At 39.4% G+C, this 18,854-nt stretch overlaps 2 pseudogenes; both read left to right on the top strand.

Moving 5' to 3' along the window:
• Positions 1–7,311: 7,311 nt before the first annotated feature.
• LOC102126209 (26S proteasome regulatory subunit 4 pseudogene) lies at positions 7,312–8,605 on the top strand (annotated as a pseudogene).
• A 2,732-nt stretch (positions 8,606–11,337) lies between these two features.
• Positions 11,338–12,612, top strand: LOC102125805 (elongation factor 1-gamma-like; annotated as a pseudogene).
• The last annotated feature ends 6,242 nt before the right edge of the window (positions 12,613–18,854 follow it).

Genomic DNA, 18,854 nt, shown 5'->3' with positions numbered 1-18,854 from the left:
GGCTGCATTGAGAATGTTGTCTGGAAACTCTATGGTTTCTACCCCAGATAAGGAGAATCTGCAGATTCCAAATTCTTGGCTGCCCTTGGGGTTTAGGGTGGAGGAGGCATTTGGACAACCTAAGTTGTCCTAAGGCATTTGGACAACCCAGTTTCCCAGGTTCAATGCTAAATTCCAGCTCCACCACTTTCAGAGCACACTCCTGGAACCATTCTGGACTTTGAAAAGGTTCATTTGTGAGTTGAAAGGCTCAAGAGAATAGCAGAACAAGTTTCCATCTGAAGTCACCTAAAGTCAGTGCCCACAATTAGAATGGCCTTAAGAGTTACAGCAAACCCAGAGTTCCCATTTACACACTTCTCTGTAAATGGGAATGTTTTGCATAAAGATGTTATGACCTTTCCACTATTAATTTGTTTAGCAAGCCTTTCTTTTTTACAGGACAAAGGTGAACTTGAGCACAACCCTCTATGAATGATCACAAGTTCCATAATAGTATACTTTCTTCCTTTTGCAATTTTTCATGACGTGTGACATAATTTGCTTAACGTCAATAGTGACAAGAGGTTAGAGATTGTCTATTTTTGTCCACTATTTTGTCCTCATCAACTGAAACACTCTCTGGTACCAAGTAGGCTCTCCAAAAAAATGTTTGCTGAAGAGATAATACCCACTCAAAAAGTTGTGAGGACTAACTGAGAAATATACATGAAATACCCATCACAGTGCCTGGCAACTGAAATCAGTATTTGTTGAATTGAGTGAATGAGTGGAGAAGATTCTACTTCACACACTCTCGGTGCCCCCTCCAGGTACCTTCCTACTTCTTGACTTTCTTTCATTACTATACTTTTCAAATGAGTACTCCATGCTTTCATTTCCTCTCTAGTGCCTCTATAATTCTTGACCTTTCCACTCCACTGAACTGATCCCCTCAAAATCCAAACAACTGGCAAACTCCTACTTCCTTGAAACTCTCTTCCATGTCTGTGGTTCCATGACTACAGATTCTGTTGCAACTTTTCCAACACTTTCTTCCTTTCTGTGAGTAACTTTTGACTTTCACTCTCTCGGGGTGAGTCTCAGCAGGACTACCTCTTGAACTTTTGCCTTCCTTCTTTTATTAAATTTTAACTTAGCTATACAAGGCTTCCACTACCATTTTTGGTTAATGACTCCTAAGTTTTCACATCTTCTGTATTTGTCTGACCTGTAGTCCCATATTCCCAACACTGGGAAAATTCTTAAAGCTTTTCATACTCCCTGTAATCCCAGCCTATATGCAACCCTCCATACAGTGTCTGTTTCCTCTCCAGCTCATTTAGGGTAAGAGCCACATCATGGGATTTAGTATCTCCAGCACCTAGCACAAGTCCTAGCACAAAGTAAGGAATAAATGTCTGCTAAACAAATAAAGAAAGAAATGTCCCTAGAACTATTACTAAAACTTTTTAATTTGAATCTCTTGCAATATCTCAAACTTCACACCAATATGATGTCCTTTCCCCCCACTCCACATTTTCTTGCCTCCTGAATTTCTTACTGTCAATGATACCACCATCCACCTGTCTGAGCTTAAAATCAAGTCCTTTTTGACTCTTCCTCATTTCCCTTATATTCATCAAATCTTGAACATTTCCTATAATATTTCATGTCCTATAACATTTCCTATAATATTCATTCTCCATCCTCACTGTCAAAACACAAACTTAGCAAGGCCTCCGGTCCCATCTGGATGATCACAACAGTCTTCCCATTCTCAAGACATATAAAGACTCTCTCTTATCTGCTGCAGGCTTATAGTCTAATAATCTTGACCTGGTTTTCAAGAATCCTCATAATCCAGTTTTCTCTCTTCCCACTACAAATCCAACCTCACATCAATATCCATGGCCCCCTGTGTTCTTGCCATTGATCAGTCAAGTGATGATTTGTTCCTTCCCTATCTGGGAGATTCCCTGTCTGGAATTCTGCCTATGGAATTCTGCCCACGATTCAAGGCTGAGATCAAATAATTTCTTACATAGGAAACTTATTATGACCATTCTAGTCCTAAGTGTTTCTTTTATTTATTCACATTTTTATTTTGAAATAATTTTAGATTTGCCAAAAAGTTGTAGAAAAAAAAGAGAGAGAGAGAGAGAGAGACTTTCCGTATACCTTTCACCTAGCTTCTTCTAATATTTTTAATAACACGTTGTATAGCCATAGTATATTATCAAAACCAGGAAATTAATATTGTTACGACACTATTGACTGAACTACAGCTCTTATTTGAATTTCTTCAGTCTTTCCCTGAATGTCCTTTTTCTATTGAAGAATCAACTCAGGATCCCACATCACATTTGATTGTCTCCTTGGTCTGCTCCAGTCTGTGACAGTTCTCAGTCTTTCCTTGTCTTTCGTGACCTTGACACTTTTAATGAGGGTTCATCAGGTATTTTGTAGACTGACCCTCAATTTGAGTTTACCTAATGTTTTCTCATGATTAAATAGAGGCTTTATACCTTTTTGGAAAGATTATGGCAAAAATGATACTGTGTCTTTCCCAGTGAACACTATCAGCAGGTGTGTAATGTTGATATGTCTCAATACCAGTGACATTAACCTTGACCACTTGGTTACTGTGGTGTTATTGGGTTTCTCCCTTGCAAATGTATTATTCTTCCCTTTATAAGGGATAAGTGCTTTGGGAGAGATATTTTGAGACTGTGCTAATGTCCTATTTCTCCTCAAACTTTTGCCCACTAATTTTATCTGTCACTGGATCTTGTCTGCAATAGTTACTACTCTGGCATTTCCCCAATGATGGTTTTTTATTCCCCCTCTTTTATTTTACATTTATTAATTGGAATTCTTCTGTAAGGCTGTGTTTCTTGATATACTGGGTTTTTGTTTTTATTTTTTATTTTTATGGGTACATGGTATGTGTAAATATTTATGGGGTACATGAGGTATTACAATGCATAACAATCACATCAGGGTCACCTCAAGCATTTTTTATTTCTTTATGTTATACATGTTCCAATTATACTCTTTTGGTTATTTTAAAATCTACAATAAATTATTGTTGACTTTTGTCACCCTGTTATGCTATCAAATACTACATTTTCTTAATTCTAACTATACTTTTTGTGCTTATTAACCATCTCCACTTCTCTCCAGCCCCCACCTCCTACCCCTGCCCCACTACCCTTCCCAGCCTCTGTTAACTATCATCCTACTCTCAATATATTGTTGATTTATGTTTCTCAGCAGGTGCCTAGTGTGGGGAGTACAGTCCTGGGGGTCTGGGTATCCCTGTCCAGTCACAACTCTGCTTAAAGGATATCTGACAGAAAAAAGGAGACAGAGGAACAAGAGGAACTAAAGAAGGGAAGGAAGGAGGGAAAAAGTGTCTTTTCCTTTTTCTTAACTATCAGTTACTTTGGAAACGAATAGTATTTTAAGGGAACACTTTCCTTTCAGTGGATTCCCATGTTGAATCCCAAGGAAAGATCCAGAAACAGAAACACTTCTGGCACTTATGCCAACTAGAATAATAAATTTATTATGCACCAGGGTAATGGATTCATGAGGACATTACATGCCATAGAACTTCCATTTTGGCTTTTTCTCTTCCCTTTTATAGTAAGTATATCTTAGGACAGGAAACAGGGGCTTCAAGCCATAGTACAAACTAGGAGATGGGTAACATGGAAGGCTGACATCAATCCAGCAGAGTCTAGACATCCACAGAAAGAATGTAATCTAAGCCTGTCTGCAAAATGGAGAAATATCTCCCTGGCCTGGGCACTGGGGAGATATAAAACCACACAGACTACAGCATCCCATTCTTAATTTGGCCAACTTCCTTGCCAGCAGCAGACAGAACCCTGTAAGAGTTTGAAGGTAAGTCTGTGTTCAATCCCTTCAGCAGCGTTCTCCTCCCACCCCCAATCCTATGGCCTCTGTGCCCCATGCAGGGAAGTAGAACGCAGTGCACAACAATTCTCAAACTGGGAACTTCTCACTTATCCAGAGCTGTGGTTGGGGCGGGGGTGGGGGACTATATCACAAACACCGTGAGATTATTTTAATTTTTTATTCTCATATGATTGATACTCTTTAAAAAACGTAGGCATATTCTGCATCAGTTGACCACCTAATACCCACAAAATGCAATCCCTGCATTTTGTACTGCTATTTTTAATCAGGTTATAACCAAGTGATCCTATGAAGGAATAGCATTTCATTTCTATGTATTCACACGCATAACTGAATGCATTTGAGCCTGCACATCCTGGTATCTAAATGACAACATTCTGTATCTGCTATTGTACTTGTAATTTATTTTAACCAATTATATGACAAATCTTGAGATTTTCAATGATAGAATTATAAGACATTTTCATGGACTGAAACTTTAGTTTTTTAAGTTACTGAATAAACCGAGGTTTACATATGCTGTCATGAAAATGACGGGGCAGTAATATATACGAACAGGGGCAGCTAATGAGGAAGAAATTGAGGTGGATTCAGAATGGAAACAAGGCACCAACATCCACTGGAGGCCAGATTGCCTCATTTTATACTATGCAAACAAAAGTTTACCAATAATTCAAACAAGGAACAATTTGTGAGAGAACTGAGTCATCTTATACGCAATAATTCAGATACAGTGGTATGGTAGTTAGTACCATTTGGGAAGTGTTGATTCTTTGTATGTATCTACCTCTGTACTAATCAGATTGCAGAAGTTCATTACCAGAACTTACAGTTGTAGAGATACATGAAAAATATTTTTGGTAAATTGTTCTTTAAAAATGTTTCAGTATTGTTTGGGCATGCACTATTACATTGCTTTACTGCCTTTTGACTGGCCATAGGATAAAATGAGAGTATATATTTATTGTTTAAAAGCAAAAAAAGGCCGGGCGCGGTGGCTCAAGCCTGTAATCCCAGCACTTTGGGAGGCCGAGACGGGCGGATCACGAGGTCAGGAGATCGAGACCATCCTGGTTAACACGGTGAAACCCCGTCTCTACTAAAAAATACAAAAAACTAGCCGGCCGAGGTGGCGGACGCCTGTAGTCCCAGCTACTCGGGAGGCGGAGGCAGGAGAATGGCGTGAACCCGGGAGGCGGAGCTTGCAGTGAGCTGAGATCCGGCCACTGCACTCCAGCCTGGGTGACAGCGCGAGACTCCGTCTCAAAAAAAAAAAAAAAAAAAAAGATAAAAATGGACTATCATGCTCCAATCAAAAGTCAACAAGTGAATAAAATGTCTTCCTATAATTAAACCCAAACACTGGCAATTTTATTTCAATTATATTAAACTGCATTGCATTAACATTGATGATTTAACTTTTATTTTTAAATTATGTTGTTTCTTAATTTATTCAGGTTTTGTAGTTATGTATAACTATAAAGACACCAGGAAGTTTCATACCTAAATATATATTTAGATATGTATCTATAGATGTGTAGATATATACCTGTATAATTTAAGCCACTGTATAATGAAATAATTCAAATCACTCTGGGAGGGAAGGGTCCAAAGTGAAAGGAAAAAAAACACAAAGTAATAAGAAGTTAAAGGAAATTATTAACAAAATGACCCTATTTACAGTGGATATCCAGCAGAAACAGACCATGGGCAAGTTGCTTTAACTTCTCTAAGCTTCAGTTTACCTTTTCTGTAAGAATAGTTATATATGTACTAAGTTTGTAAATGCACAGGGGAAAAAGTATCTGGAAGAAACCATGTCCCACTGTCAATAATGATAACTTTTGAGAAAAAAAAAAAAAAAGTGGTTTGAGAGACAGAGGTCAGAAGAACTGAATTGAACTTTTTACTCTATAATTTTACTCTGTAATTTCTGTAATGTTTGAATTGTATACAAGTATACTCATCTAATAGAGTAAAACATAAAGTTATTGCATAAATAAAAGGTCAGTAGAACACTCAAGTAGTGAAAAGAGCATGGACTTTAGCTTCAGAAAACCTAGCACTAAAATTGATTCAGGTGATTCTTACGAGCTGTGAGACCTTGGGCAACTCACTTAATTTCTTTAAGCCTCAGTTTTCCTTATCTGAGAAGTATTAGTAATAATAGCTATGGAGATAATGTGAGGATTAAATAAGATTAAGCATGCAATTCAGACTTGAAATGATCAGGCTTCCCCAGGGTTGCTGGCTTCAGGGTTCTGTATCATTTCTTGTTGTTTTCCCTAGTCAGCAAGTGATCCTTTTCTTCAATGTTTCAAAGTACCCAGTTGGAGTGGAACATCTGTTTCTTCCTAGACTCCCACATATTCACTGTTCCATAGTGTGGCTTCAGTGAGATGACCCAGCTCTACAGAGACAACTTCACTGTAGGAAACTTACAGTGGAAATTTCTGCAAATTTCAACAGATCAACCTCGTGCTTAGGCAACACAGGGAGAAACTTATGTTGTGCCACTTCAGTGGGATGGAAAAAATCCCTCTCCTGCTGGTCTGAAATTCCACCACTGTGATAACTACAGTTCATTCACTGGTGGATATAAAAAATGAAAGTTTCTAATTACAGGTTGCAATTCCAAACTGCCTACTCAGAATTTGTCTGCAAAAGTAAAGGATAAAATTTTTGAAAATGTAATTTTCTCAATCCCTATTGTCAAGTTATTTCCTGCTTGTGAGTTGCTCATAAGTATGTCTTATACAGGCAACAGGGATCAGTGAGAATCAGCCTTCTGACCCTAACAGTAGCTGTAGCCTGGACCACTGCCCCTGCCTTTATTACAGCCTCTCATTCTGCTCCAAAAATGCCACTTCTGTGTTCAAAAACCTGTGATGGATACCCATTTTATTTAATAACCACTGCTTTCAACTTATCTTCTGCTGGGTACTGGTCTAAGCAATTTATAAATATGAATTCATTTAATCTTCACAATCCTCCTATGAAATCCGTTTTTTTTTTCCAGTTAAGGAAACTGAGACACAGATATGTTAGGTAAATAACCCCATGGTTACACAGCTAGTAAGTGGTAGGACTGGCAGTGGAACCCACATAGATAGTCTGGCTCCTAGTCTGTGCTTTTGATTACTCCAGTCTGAAGCTTCATTGTCTAACAAATTAGTACAAAGTTTTCACCAGACTTTGCATTTCTCGGCAGTACGGCCCCAACTAACCTTTTCCAGGGTTATCTCACATCACCATGACATTACACCATCTACTCAGTATCCATTCATACAAAAAAAAAAAACCTATTGAACACCTTGTGAAGCCACAGCCTAATGAAAAGACAGACATTAAGAAAGAATCGGCAGCTCAAGTGGCCAAGGCAAGATGGGTGAAAGTCAGAGTGGGGGTTATGGTCCTGGAGTTTGCAAGAAGGATGACAGGACAAGAAAAATAAATACAAACCTCCTGTATCAACTAGAGTGGAGAAGAAGAAAACACAGGGACTAGATGCTGCCAGCAAAGTGCCGATGAAAATTACTGAAGTTAGAGAGAACTGAAGACTGTCTTCTCATGGAGGAAGAATTCATTAGAAATCAGAAATAAATGAAACCATTAGAGGAAAAGCAACAGGAGAAAAGATTAAAAGTGGATGATCTGAAGGGGGACCCTAAGAGCAGTAGGAACCCTGGAAGAGATCGCAATCATACCATCATTCTACATCTGTGGGCTCAGAACACTACATCGGCATTCTTTCATTTATAGACAAGGATCTGCTGGAACCTGGCTGCTCGGTTCTGCCAAGCCACAAGGTGCATGCAGTGATTAGGGGTGCTGATGGATGACATGGATCCCCTAGTCACAGTGATGAAGGTGGAAAAGACTCCCCAGGAGACCTATGCTGATACTGGGGGAAAGTTGGACAACCAAATTCAGGAAATTAAGGAATCTGTGGAGCCTCCTCTTACCCAACCTGAATATTATGAAGAGATGGGTATAAAGCCTCCTACCGGGTGGGGGGTCATTCTCTATGGTCCACCTAGCACAGGTAGAGCCTTGTAGCCAAAGCGGTAACAAACCAAACCTTAGTCACTTTCTTGAGAGTGGTTGGCTCTGAACTTATTCAGAAGTACCTGGGTGATGGGCTCAAACTCATACTGGAATTGTTTCAAGTTGCTGAAGAACACGCACCATCCATTGTGTTTATTGATGATATTAATGCCACTGGGACAAAAATATATGACTCAAATTCTGGTGGTGAGAAAGCAATTCAGTGAACAATGTTGGAACTGTGGAACCAGTTGGATGGATTTGTTTCTAGGGGAGATGTGAAAGTTATCATGGACCCAAACCAAACAGAAATTTGGATCCAGCACTTAGCAGACCAGGTCGCATTGACAGGAAGATCGGGATCCCCCTCCCTGATGAAAATACTAAGAAGACCATCTTTCAGATTCACAAAAGCACGATGACGCCGGCTGATGATGTAACTCTGGACGACTTGATCATGACTAAAGATGACATCTTTGGTGCTGACATCAAGGCAATCTGCACAGAAGCTTGCCTGATGGCCTTAAGAGAGCCACAGAATGAAGGTAACAAAGGAGGATTTCAAAAAATACAAAGAAAAAATGTTCTTTGCAAAAAACAGGAAGGCACTCCCAAGGGGCTCTATCTCTAGTGAACCACAGCTGCCATGAGGAAAATGGGTGGGAGATTTTCCAATCTCTGAAAGGGATGAGGCTGGGGAGTTGCCCAGAGGAATCACTGTTCCAGTTTATTTTTATTGGTAAGATGCTCTGTGTGTCTTTTGGAGTAAAATGTGTAAATGCCCATTGGGCAGCCTTCTTATCTTGGTCACTGTGCAGCACTCTGCTTCCCAATAAAGCATGCTATTTCACCAAAAAAAAAAAAAAAAGAAAGAAAGAAAGAAAAAAGGAAAATCCATTAACAGTACTATGGATGAAGTGTGGCAGGTTTGCATAATGGAACAATATACAGAAGTGAAAATTAACAAACCACAACCACAGACAACAGCATGGCCCAACCAGCTAAGACTGATGCTGCAAATGCTGGGCTGGGAGCAGCAATGTCTGCTATTGGCAAGGGTACTGAGGCAACGTGCTAGAGAACATGGCCTGTAAAGGGAAGGGGCTGCCTTGGTGATTCTAAGAACTTTCAGCCTCTGGAGCACAGTGTCACTATGGCTTTCCTTGTTGCCCTTCCTTGGTTGATTTCTTTTCCAAGCAGCCAGTTGCAGTACTTGCTGACTTAAATGCTTGTCTATTCCTCCTGAAGAGAAAAAACAACAGGATAACTTGGTCCATCTTAGAACTTAAAAAAAGAGAAAAGTCTAAAGTAGTGAATGAAATAAACATTTAAGTCTTGTGCCTTACAACCCATCAGAGATGCTGGCATTCTAAGACCTGTCCTGCCTGCAGAACACATAGTCCTGCATTCTGGTTTATACAATAAACCGAATGATTGATGGGCAATAATGAGGGTCCACCACTACTGAAAAACAAAAGCTTAGTAACAGTGACAAGTTAGGATCAAATGGCTTTGTGTGCTGCAATATCTTATTACAATATCTTTCCATTTTTCATGGATCCAAAAATACCTTTAAAAGGTGGTCCAAATGATTGCTACTGGTTAAATAATTATTTATGTCTATTGTTTTCGTGGTCTACTACTATTTACATTTGATATTTTATATAATCAAATAATTGTTTATGTAGAAATTATCTGTTAAGACAAGATAACCAAAGCTTCTTCTAACAATAAAATCAACACTTCTGATTTTAATTAGGTAAAATCTAAGTGTTTAGAATTCAAAACTATTTTTGAATATAAATATAAATATTTTCAATAAAATCTACACATTAAAAATTTTTTTCTACTACCCAAAGCAGTCTGCAGATTCCATACAATCCCTATCAAAATACCCAGGCCATTTTTCTCAGAAATAGGAAAAGCAGTCCTAAAATTCTTGTGGAACTATTCACAAAAGAGCCTGAATAGTCAAAGCAACCCTGAGCAAAAAGAACAAAGCTAAAGGCACCACACTATCTGACTTCAAAATATATTACAAGGGTAGAGTAACCCAAATAGCTTAATATTGGTGTAAAAATAGGCACATAGACCAACGGAACGAATAGACAACCCAGAAATAAATCCACATATTCACAGCCAACTGATCTTTGACAAAGCCATTAACAACATACACTGGGGAAAGTACAATCTCCTCAATAAATGGTGCTAGGAAAACTAGATAACCATATGCAGAAGAATGAAACTGGACCCCTATCTCTCACCATGTACAAAAAAATTGACTCAGAATGGATTAAACACTTAAATATAAGACCCCAAACTGTAAACTTACTAGAGGAAAACAAAGGGAAACTGTTCAGGACACTGGCCTAGGCAAACACTTGACAGCTAAGACTCCAAAAGCACAGACAATGAAAACAAAAATAGACAAATTGAACTATATTAAATTAGAACGCTTCTGCATAGCAAAGGAAACAGTAAATGGAGTGATGAGACAACCTGTAGAATGGGAGAAAATATTTGCAAACCATCATCTGACTGGAGACTGATATCTAAAATACACAAGGGTGATAAAAATGCACCTAGATGCCACATGATTCAAGAACAATTGGAAAAGTCATATTTCTTGTGAAGGGTATCTTAGAAATAATTTTGCATAGAAGATATAGATGTACACAAGTCACTTGCCTGTTTTACTCACTTATCCCCTTTTAGACTTTGGGTTTAAGATCCCTAGCTTAGTTTTTGTATCTATAACTTCATCCTTGGGTACAGATCACCACTGAGACTTAAATAAAATATTTCCTACCTCAGGAGACAGTCCTATTTTCTTTCTTTTATTTTCAGTGAAATTCTGAGCCTTTTATGGTGGCAATGTGCCTAGAACCATGTCTATGCCAAAATTTTTACTCACGTTTTCTTATTTCTCAGCTTCCTTTGTTTCTAGCCATGTAACCCAGCTCTGACCAATAAGATGTAGGCAGGACACTCTGCTGACTTAGGATTTTACATTTCTCTGTAGAAGGTACATACAATTGGTTTGGCCCTTGATCATTCCCCCTTCTTCCTGCTTTGAAGTGGACAAATTATCTGGAGATGTAAATGCCATTTTGTACTTGTGAGGAGATAGCCACAAAGACAAAAGCCAGCATGTGAAGGATGCTTAGCAGAAAGGATAGCAAGAGTCTGAACTCTTGGGTGCAGTTGTGTAGCAAAACCAATTACCAGTAATTGCATCGGTTTGGTAATATGAGAAAAATAAACCCTTCATGTTTAAGTCATGTTGGTCAGCTTTTCTGCTACTGGCAGCCAAATACATTCTTGATTTGTTTTTCTTCCCTTCTCTTTCTCTGAAGAATCACCATGATGGCTGAGATCCTGTACACATATCCCGAAAACTGGAGGGCCTTCAAAGCCCTCATCACTGCTTAGTACACCAGGGCTCGGTCTGCATGCTCTCTGCACCATTCACACTTCCACTTTGGCCAAACTATTCCGGCTGGCAAGATTCCAGCATTTAATGGTTACAGTGGAGTCTGTGTGTTTAAGAGTAATGTCATTACCTACTGTGGGAGCAGTGAGGAGCTGCAGGAAAGTACCCCAGAAGCAGAAGCCCAGGTGGTGCAGTGGGTAGGCTTTGCTGATAACAACATAGTACCCTTAGCCAGTACTTGCTTGTTCTCTACCTTGGGCATCATGCACCACAACAAATAGGCCACTAAGAATGCAACAGAGGACATGAAGTGAATTCTGGGGCTGCTGGATGCTCACTTGAAGATGAGGACTTTTCTGGTGGGTGAATGAGTAACTGGCTGACATCACAGTTGTCTGCACCTTGTTGTGGCTCTCTAAGCAGGTGCTGGAGACTTCTTTCCAAGCATTTCTCAATATCAACCGTTGGCTCCTCACCTGCATTAACCAGACCCAGTTCCAGACCATCTTGGAAGAAGTGAAACTGTGTGAGAAGATGGCCCAGTCTGATGCTAAAAGTTCTGTAGAAAGCCTGACTAAAAACGACACCCATGGAAAGGGAAAGGTTCATTAAAAGAGAAGCAGATGCCTCAGGCTGAGCAGAAAGAGGAAAAAATGTGGCTTCTCCTGCTCCTGAGGAGGAGATGGATGAATGTGAGCATGCACCTGCTGCTGAGCCTAAGGCCAAGGACCGCTTTGCTCAGCTGCCCAAGGGTACCTTTATGTCGGGTGAATTTACACCCAAGTGCTCCAGTGAGGACACACTGTGTCACTGCCATATTTTTGGAAGCACTCTGTTAAGGATGGCTGGTCCCTATGGTACTCTGACTGTCACCTCCCTGAAGAACTCACCCAGACCTTCATGAGTTGCAACCTCATCGCTGAAGTGTTCCAGTGACCAGACAAGCTGAGGAAGAACACCTTTGCCAGTGTCATCCTCTTTGGAACCAACAACAGCAACTCCATTTCTGGAATCTGGGTCTTAAGAGGCCAGGAGCTTGCCTTTCCCCTGAGTCCAGATTGGCAGGTGGACTACGAGTCATACACATAGCAGAAACTGGATCTTGGCAGTGATGAGACCAGATGCAGGTTCAAGAGTACTTTTCCTGGGATAGAGCCGTCCAGCATGTGGGCAAAGCCTTCAATCAGGGCAAGATCTTCAAGTGAACATCTCCTGCCATCACCCAGCTACCTGAACCTGTGCTTCAGGGAGGTGAGGATCATCAAAGAAAACTGAACATTGGAAAAAAAATAAATACTTCAATATTTTATTAATTCTATAATAATGCAAACAGCTGTGCAATCATTTTGATAGATGGCAACTCAGTCTCCATGTCTGGCAAAAATAGCGGGGTTGGGAAACGGACAATCGTGACCTGGCTCTGTCCCAAATGAGCAGCTTCTCTTCAGTTCCTATTGATAGTTGCTATGCTGGAATGTTATCCGATTTTTTAAAAGAAATCAGAAATGTAAATTTTTATATGAAATCTCACAATTCAATATTAGTAATGAATTTGGATGTTTCAGACTTCCCAAATGGCCTCATGAAGGCTAAAAGTTTTTTGACCTCTGAGAGCAGGTGTCAAAGACAAGAACTTTTACCACGGGTCAAGCCTAGCAACTGCCTCTAAGTTTCCTTTCCCAGTGCAGATGCCAGCCTTCTCTGTGAGCATGTTCCTTTTCCACTTCACAATGCCTAGATAGTCTCATCAACCTTGACAAACAAATAAGTGTTAAGTTAGGGCACTTTTCATTCTAAAACTGGAGTCCATTTCTAAGAGCAAATTTTACTGTAGGAATTTCCAATTTTTCACTAAAGGCTAATCTTTGTCATTAAAATTTATACCATTAAAATAAAAAAACAAACCCAGCTATTTCTGGTTACAATAAAAAGAAAATATTGACTCTTTTGATGGTGAAATGACTGCTTCTTTGTTCATTCTTTCAGTAGTTTGTTTTCATCTAGAAAGTGCTATTTACTTTATAAATAATACCAATGGTCTGTTTTCAGTCATTTTCCACAGGAAAATGCTCAACTCCTTTACTTTCTCAAATTTTCCCAAATATAACTTTAATAAATAAAGTTCTGCCTTGTCCTCATGCATTCTGGTTTTCCTTTTTCCTCCTGTTGTTTTCTGTCTTCCCATTTCACTCTAACCTTCAGCCTTTTGGTAAGCCTGTAGCAAAACCAAGAGTAATTTGACAACGAATATGCTCCTTACTTCACAAAATAATATTTCTATGGATTTATATCACTGTAACTATCGAAGGCAACTGATAATTTCCTTGGACCATTGAGATTCTCCAATCTCAAATTGAATACTCTTTTTCTCTCATAGTGATAGAAGTGTACCTTTTGGACTCTGTTGCCTGACCTTGGTACCTGCATCTGACCTCTGCCTTTCTCGTAACTGGACCACCATGCAGCTGTCTCACCAGGTTTATAGTATCCTTCTCCTCTGAGAAATCCTTTGGATTTGCTATGTCCCTTTGTCTTTCTCCTAAGTAGCAAAACAACCAATACATAACTAAAAGTAAAATGAATTTTTTCAACACATGATTCTCCACACTGCATAATATCCATCAGTGCCAAGTCATCTCAGCAACCCTAGCCATGTAAATGTATCTGTTTATAGCTTATAAATCTCCAGTCTACTCTTTGAGTAATCTCTATTTGCCTTTTCTATTCATAAGCATAATACATAACACATTTGCCTGTTTATCTAACAGTTATTACTTCTTCATGTTTCTTAATGTTTCATCTTAGTGAGAGGCATTGATTGGATCTTCCTTCAACATAGAGATGGGCCAAAATTTGCTAAGTGTATTTATTTATAATTTATGTTCCTTATAGTTCCAAAATGCATTTGAGATCATTTAGATGAAAATATGTAGTTAGCTTAATTAAAATAAAAACAAAAGTTAAAAATATCTTTTAGAGTTAGGATAAGATAGCTATTGTCACAGAGTGTAAAATTTGGCTTGAACTTATTTGGCAAGCCAGGAAAAACAGAAAGTAGTACAAAGCTCTCATTATGTGATCAAATAAACCACATGAGTTCTTTCCTCAATAAATGAATGTCTGTAACAAATATTTGTCAATGACTCACAACGCCTCAGACACTACACTTGCTGTGTGGATACAAAGACAGAAGATATTAAAATGACCTGAAAAGCCCAACATCCAGTTTGGCAGACAGACCTATAAATAATGACAATAACATGAATTAAATTTAGTGCTTGAAATCTGCACAGGGTGTTATTGAAACACTTACTGGAATCAGAAGTAGTTACATCTCCTGAAGAGAAGCATGTTCCATGTGCTGAGGAAAAGAATGTGTTTCTGTAGCCACTGGATAAAATATCCTATAAATATCAATTATGTCTATAGTACAGATTAAGTCCAATGTTTCTTTGTTGATTTTCTGTATGGCAGATCAGTCCAATGCTGAAAGTGGGGTATTGAAGTCTCAAGTTATTATTGTATTAGGGTCTATCTCTGTCTTTAGCTCTGATAAAATTTGCTCTGTATACCTGGGTGCTCCAGTGTTGGGTGCATATATATTTATAATTGTTATATCTTCTTGCTGAATTAACTCCTTTATCATAATATAGTAACCTTCTTTGCCTCTTGTAGTTTTTCTCTTTAAATCTATTTTGTCTGATATAAGTACAGCTACTTCGGCTGTTTTTTTGGTTTCCACTGGCACGGAATATCTCTTTCCATCCCTTTATTTTCAGTCTGTATGTCTTTATAGGTGATATGTATTTCTTAAAGGCAACAGGTAATTGGGTCTTATTTTTTGGTTGCTGTTGTTTGTTGTTGTTGTTCCTATTGTTGTTTTTTATCCATTCGGCCACTCCATGTCTTTTGATTGGCGAGTTTAGTCCACTTGCATTCAATGTTGTTATTGATAAGTAAGGACTTATTCCTGCCATTTTGTTGTTTGTATTCTCATTGTTTTGTGATCTTCTCTTCCTTCTTTCTTTTTCTTTCTGTTTTCCTTTTAGCAAAGGTGATTTTCTCTGATGACATAATTTAGTTTCTCTTGCTTTTTATTTTTTTGTGTATTCTTTGTGTGTTTTTTGGCTTGAGTTTACCATGAGGCTTGCAAATGCTGTCTTATAACCCATTATTTTAACCTGATAACAATACTGTTTGAATAAACAAACAAGCAAAAAGAAAGCTAATAAAAACTATATGCTTTAACTTTATTCCCCCACTTTTTAACTTTTTGTTGTTTCTATTTGTATCTTACTGTACTGTGTATGTCCTGAAAAGTTATTTTAGTTATTATTTTTGATTGATTCACTGTTTAGCCTTTCTACTTAAGATACCTTCAGGTGATTTCTTATTGCTCATTAACAGCCTTTTCTTTGATTGGAGTACTTCCTTTAGCATTTCTTGTAGGACAGATTTGGTGTTGATGAAATCCCACAGCTTTTGTTTGTCTGGGAAAGTCTGTATTTCTTCATGTTTGAAGGATATTTTTACTGGATATACTATTCTACAGAAAAATTTTTATACCTTCCGCACTTTAAATATGTCATATCACTCTCTCCTATCCTTTAAGGTTTCCACTAAAAAGTCTGTTGCCAGATGTATTGGAGCTCCTTGTATGTTATTTGTTTCTTTTCTCTTGCTGCTTTTAGGATCCTTTCTTTATCCTTGACCTTTTGGGAGTTCGATTATTAAAAGCCTTGGGTAGTCTTTGCTGGGTTAAATCTACTTGGTGTTCTATAACCTTCTTGTACTTGGATATTGATATCTTTATCTAGGTTTGGGAAGTTACCTGTTATTATCCCTTTGAAGAAACTTGCTACCCTTATCTCTTTCTCTACTTCCTCTTTAAGGAGATAACTCTTAGATTTTCTTTTAAGGCCATTTGTAGGTGTGCTTTATTTTTTGTTATTCTTTTTTCTTTTGCCTCCTCAGACTGTGTATTTTTATTTAGCATGTCTTCAAGCTCACAAATTCTTTCTTCTGCTTGACAAATCATGTTATTCAAGGATTCTGATGCATTCTTCAGTATGCCCATTGCATTTTGCAACTCCGGAATTTCTGCCTGATTCTTTTTAATTATTTCAATCTTTTTGTTAAATTTATCTAATACAATTCTAAATTCCTTCTCTATGTTATCGTGAATACCTTTGAATTTTCTCAACACAGCTATTTTGAATTCTCTATCTCAAGGGTCACTTATCTGTTTTTCCAGAACTGGTTCCCTGGTGCTTTGTTTAGTTCATCTGGTGAGATCATGTTTTCCTGGATGGTTTTGATACTTGTAGATGGGTATTGAAGAGTTAGGTGTTTATTGTAGTCTTCACAGTCTGGGCTTGTTTGTACTCATCCTTCTTGGGAAGGTTTTGAAAGGACTTGGGTGTTGTGAACTAAGCTGTATCTGTTTTAGGGGGCACCCCAAGCCCAGTAATGCTGTGGTTCTTGCAGATTTGTTGAGTTACCAACTTAATGGTCTTGGAAAACATCCAGAATAATTTTCCGGATAATCAGGCAGAGACTCTTGCTCTTTTCTCTTACTTTCTCCCAAAGACACTGGGTCTCTCTCTGTTCTGATCCACTTGGAACTGGAGGTGAAGTGACACAGGCACCCTTGTGGCCACCACCACTAAAACGGTGCTGGGTCAGACTTTAAGCAGCACAGCACTGGGTTTCACTCAAGGCCTACTCTAGCCACTCCCTGGCTACTGCCTATGTTCACTCAAGTCCCTTGGGCTCTACAATCCATAATGACAAACTTGCCAAGCCTGTATCCTTCCCTTCAGGCAGCAAGTTCCCCTAGTCCCTGGCAAGGTCCAAATTTGCCATCCAGGAGCCAGAGACCACAGTCAAAAACCTTAGAAATATGTCTGGTGTTGTGCTGTACTGCAACTAAGCTGGTATTCAAACCACAAGACACAGTTGTTCCCACTTTTCCTTCTCCTTTGAAAAGGCAGAGGAGCCTTACTTCATAGCTATCACCACCACAGGCCTACAGAGAGTAAAGCCAGATTATCACTGATGTTTCCTTAAGGCCCGAGGGCTCTTCAGTCAGCTTGTGGTGAATGCTGCCTGGCATCAGACTCACTTTTCAGGGTAGCAGGCTCCCCTCTGCCCAGGTCAGGTCCAGAAATGCTGTCCAATAGGCAAATCCTAGAATCAGGGACCTCAAGACCCCTCTGGGTACTCTACCCTGATGTGGCCAAACTGGTATTTAAAGTGCAAGGCAAAGTCCCCTTTACTTTTCCTTCTATTTTCTCAAGCAGAAGGAGTCCCACCCCACAGGCACCACAGTTAGGAATGTGCTATTACCTGAAGCCAGCAAGTCTCAGAGACTCACTCAAGGCCCTGGACGTATTAATATTACCTGAGTATTACTGCTGGTTATTCAGGGCCCATAGGCTCTTCAGTTAGCAGGTGGTGAATCCTGCCACAGCTGAATCCTTCCCCTCAAGGAAGAGGATTCCCTTCTGACCCAGAGTGTGTCTAGAAATGTAATCCAGCGGCTAGGGCCTGGAAAGGGGACCTCACACCTCTAACCAGTGCCCTCTCCTGCTGTGGCTGAGCTGGTATCCAAGATGCAAGACAAAGTCTTCCTCACTCTTCCCATTCTTCTCCTCAAGTGAAGAAAGCTGTTTGTTTTGGAGCTGCAAGTTGTGCAGCATGGGTTTAGGGGAAGGGTGATGCCAGCAGCACTCCTTTGGCTCTTCCAGCTGGTATCTCAGTATGTCACATGCCCCCCCACCTCCCCCGCCCAGTCCACTGACCTAGGCTCAGTTCAGTCTTAGGACTTCCCTAGGCATTGCAGTCCTTCTGTCCTAGACTGCCTTTCAAGCTTATGTAGAGCCACAGAACACTTTAGCCCACAGTGGTGAGGCTTGTGGAACTCAAGTTCTAGCCACTGGGATCAGTGATTCCCCTCTGGCTATGGCGGATTTAAATGCTTCCTCCATGGGCAGGCATCAGGTGAGTTTGGTACAGTTTTTCTTTCTGCTGTAATAGGGCAAGACTGAGTTCAGTGCCTCACAATTGCTCTGTTCCCCCGCCCCTAGCTCACAGAAAGACTCTCAGTACCATGCCGCCACTGCTAGGGGATGGGGCAGGCCTGGTGTTGGCAATTCAAGGTTGTTTTTTCTACCTCTTCAGTGCCTCTTTCAGAGACATGAAGTTAAAACTAGGTACTGCGAGTGCTCATCTGATTTTTGGTTCTCATTAAAGTGATTTTTCCGTGCAGATAGTTGTTAATTTGGTATCCTTGCAGGGGGAGCAATTAGTGGAGCTTTCTAGTCCCCGATCTTGGTCCACATCCATATAAATATCCACTTATTTTTTAGTGAAATGTTGATAGTTACTTAGTCTGCCACAGTCATGTAAATTCAAACTAATTTCTCTTTAAAAAGGAGTTAATAGT

This window comes from Macaca fascicularis, chromosome 2 (assembly GCF_037993035.2).
Source record: "Macaca fascicularis isolate 582-1 chromosome 2, T2T-MFA8v1.1".
NCBI classification, from domain to species: domain Eukaryota; kingdom Metazoa; phylum Chordata; class Mammalia; order Primates; family Cercopithecidae; genus Macaca; species Macaca fascicularis.
This window is presented reverse-complemented; position numbering and strand designations above follow the sequence as displayed.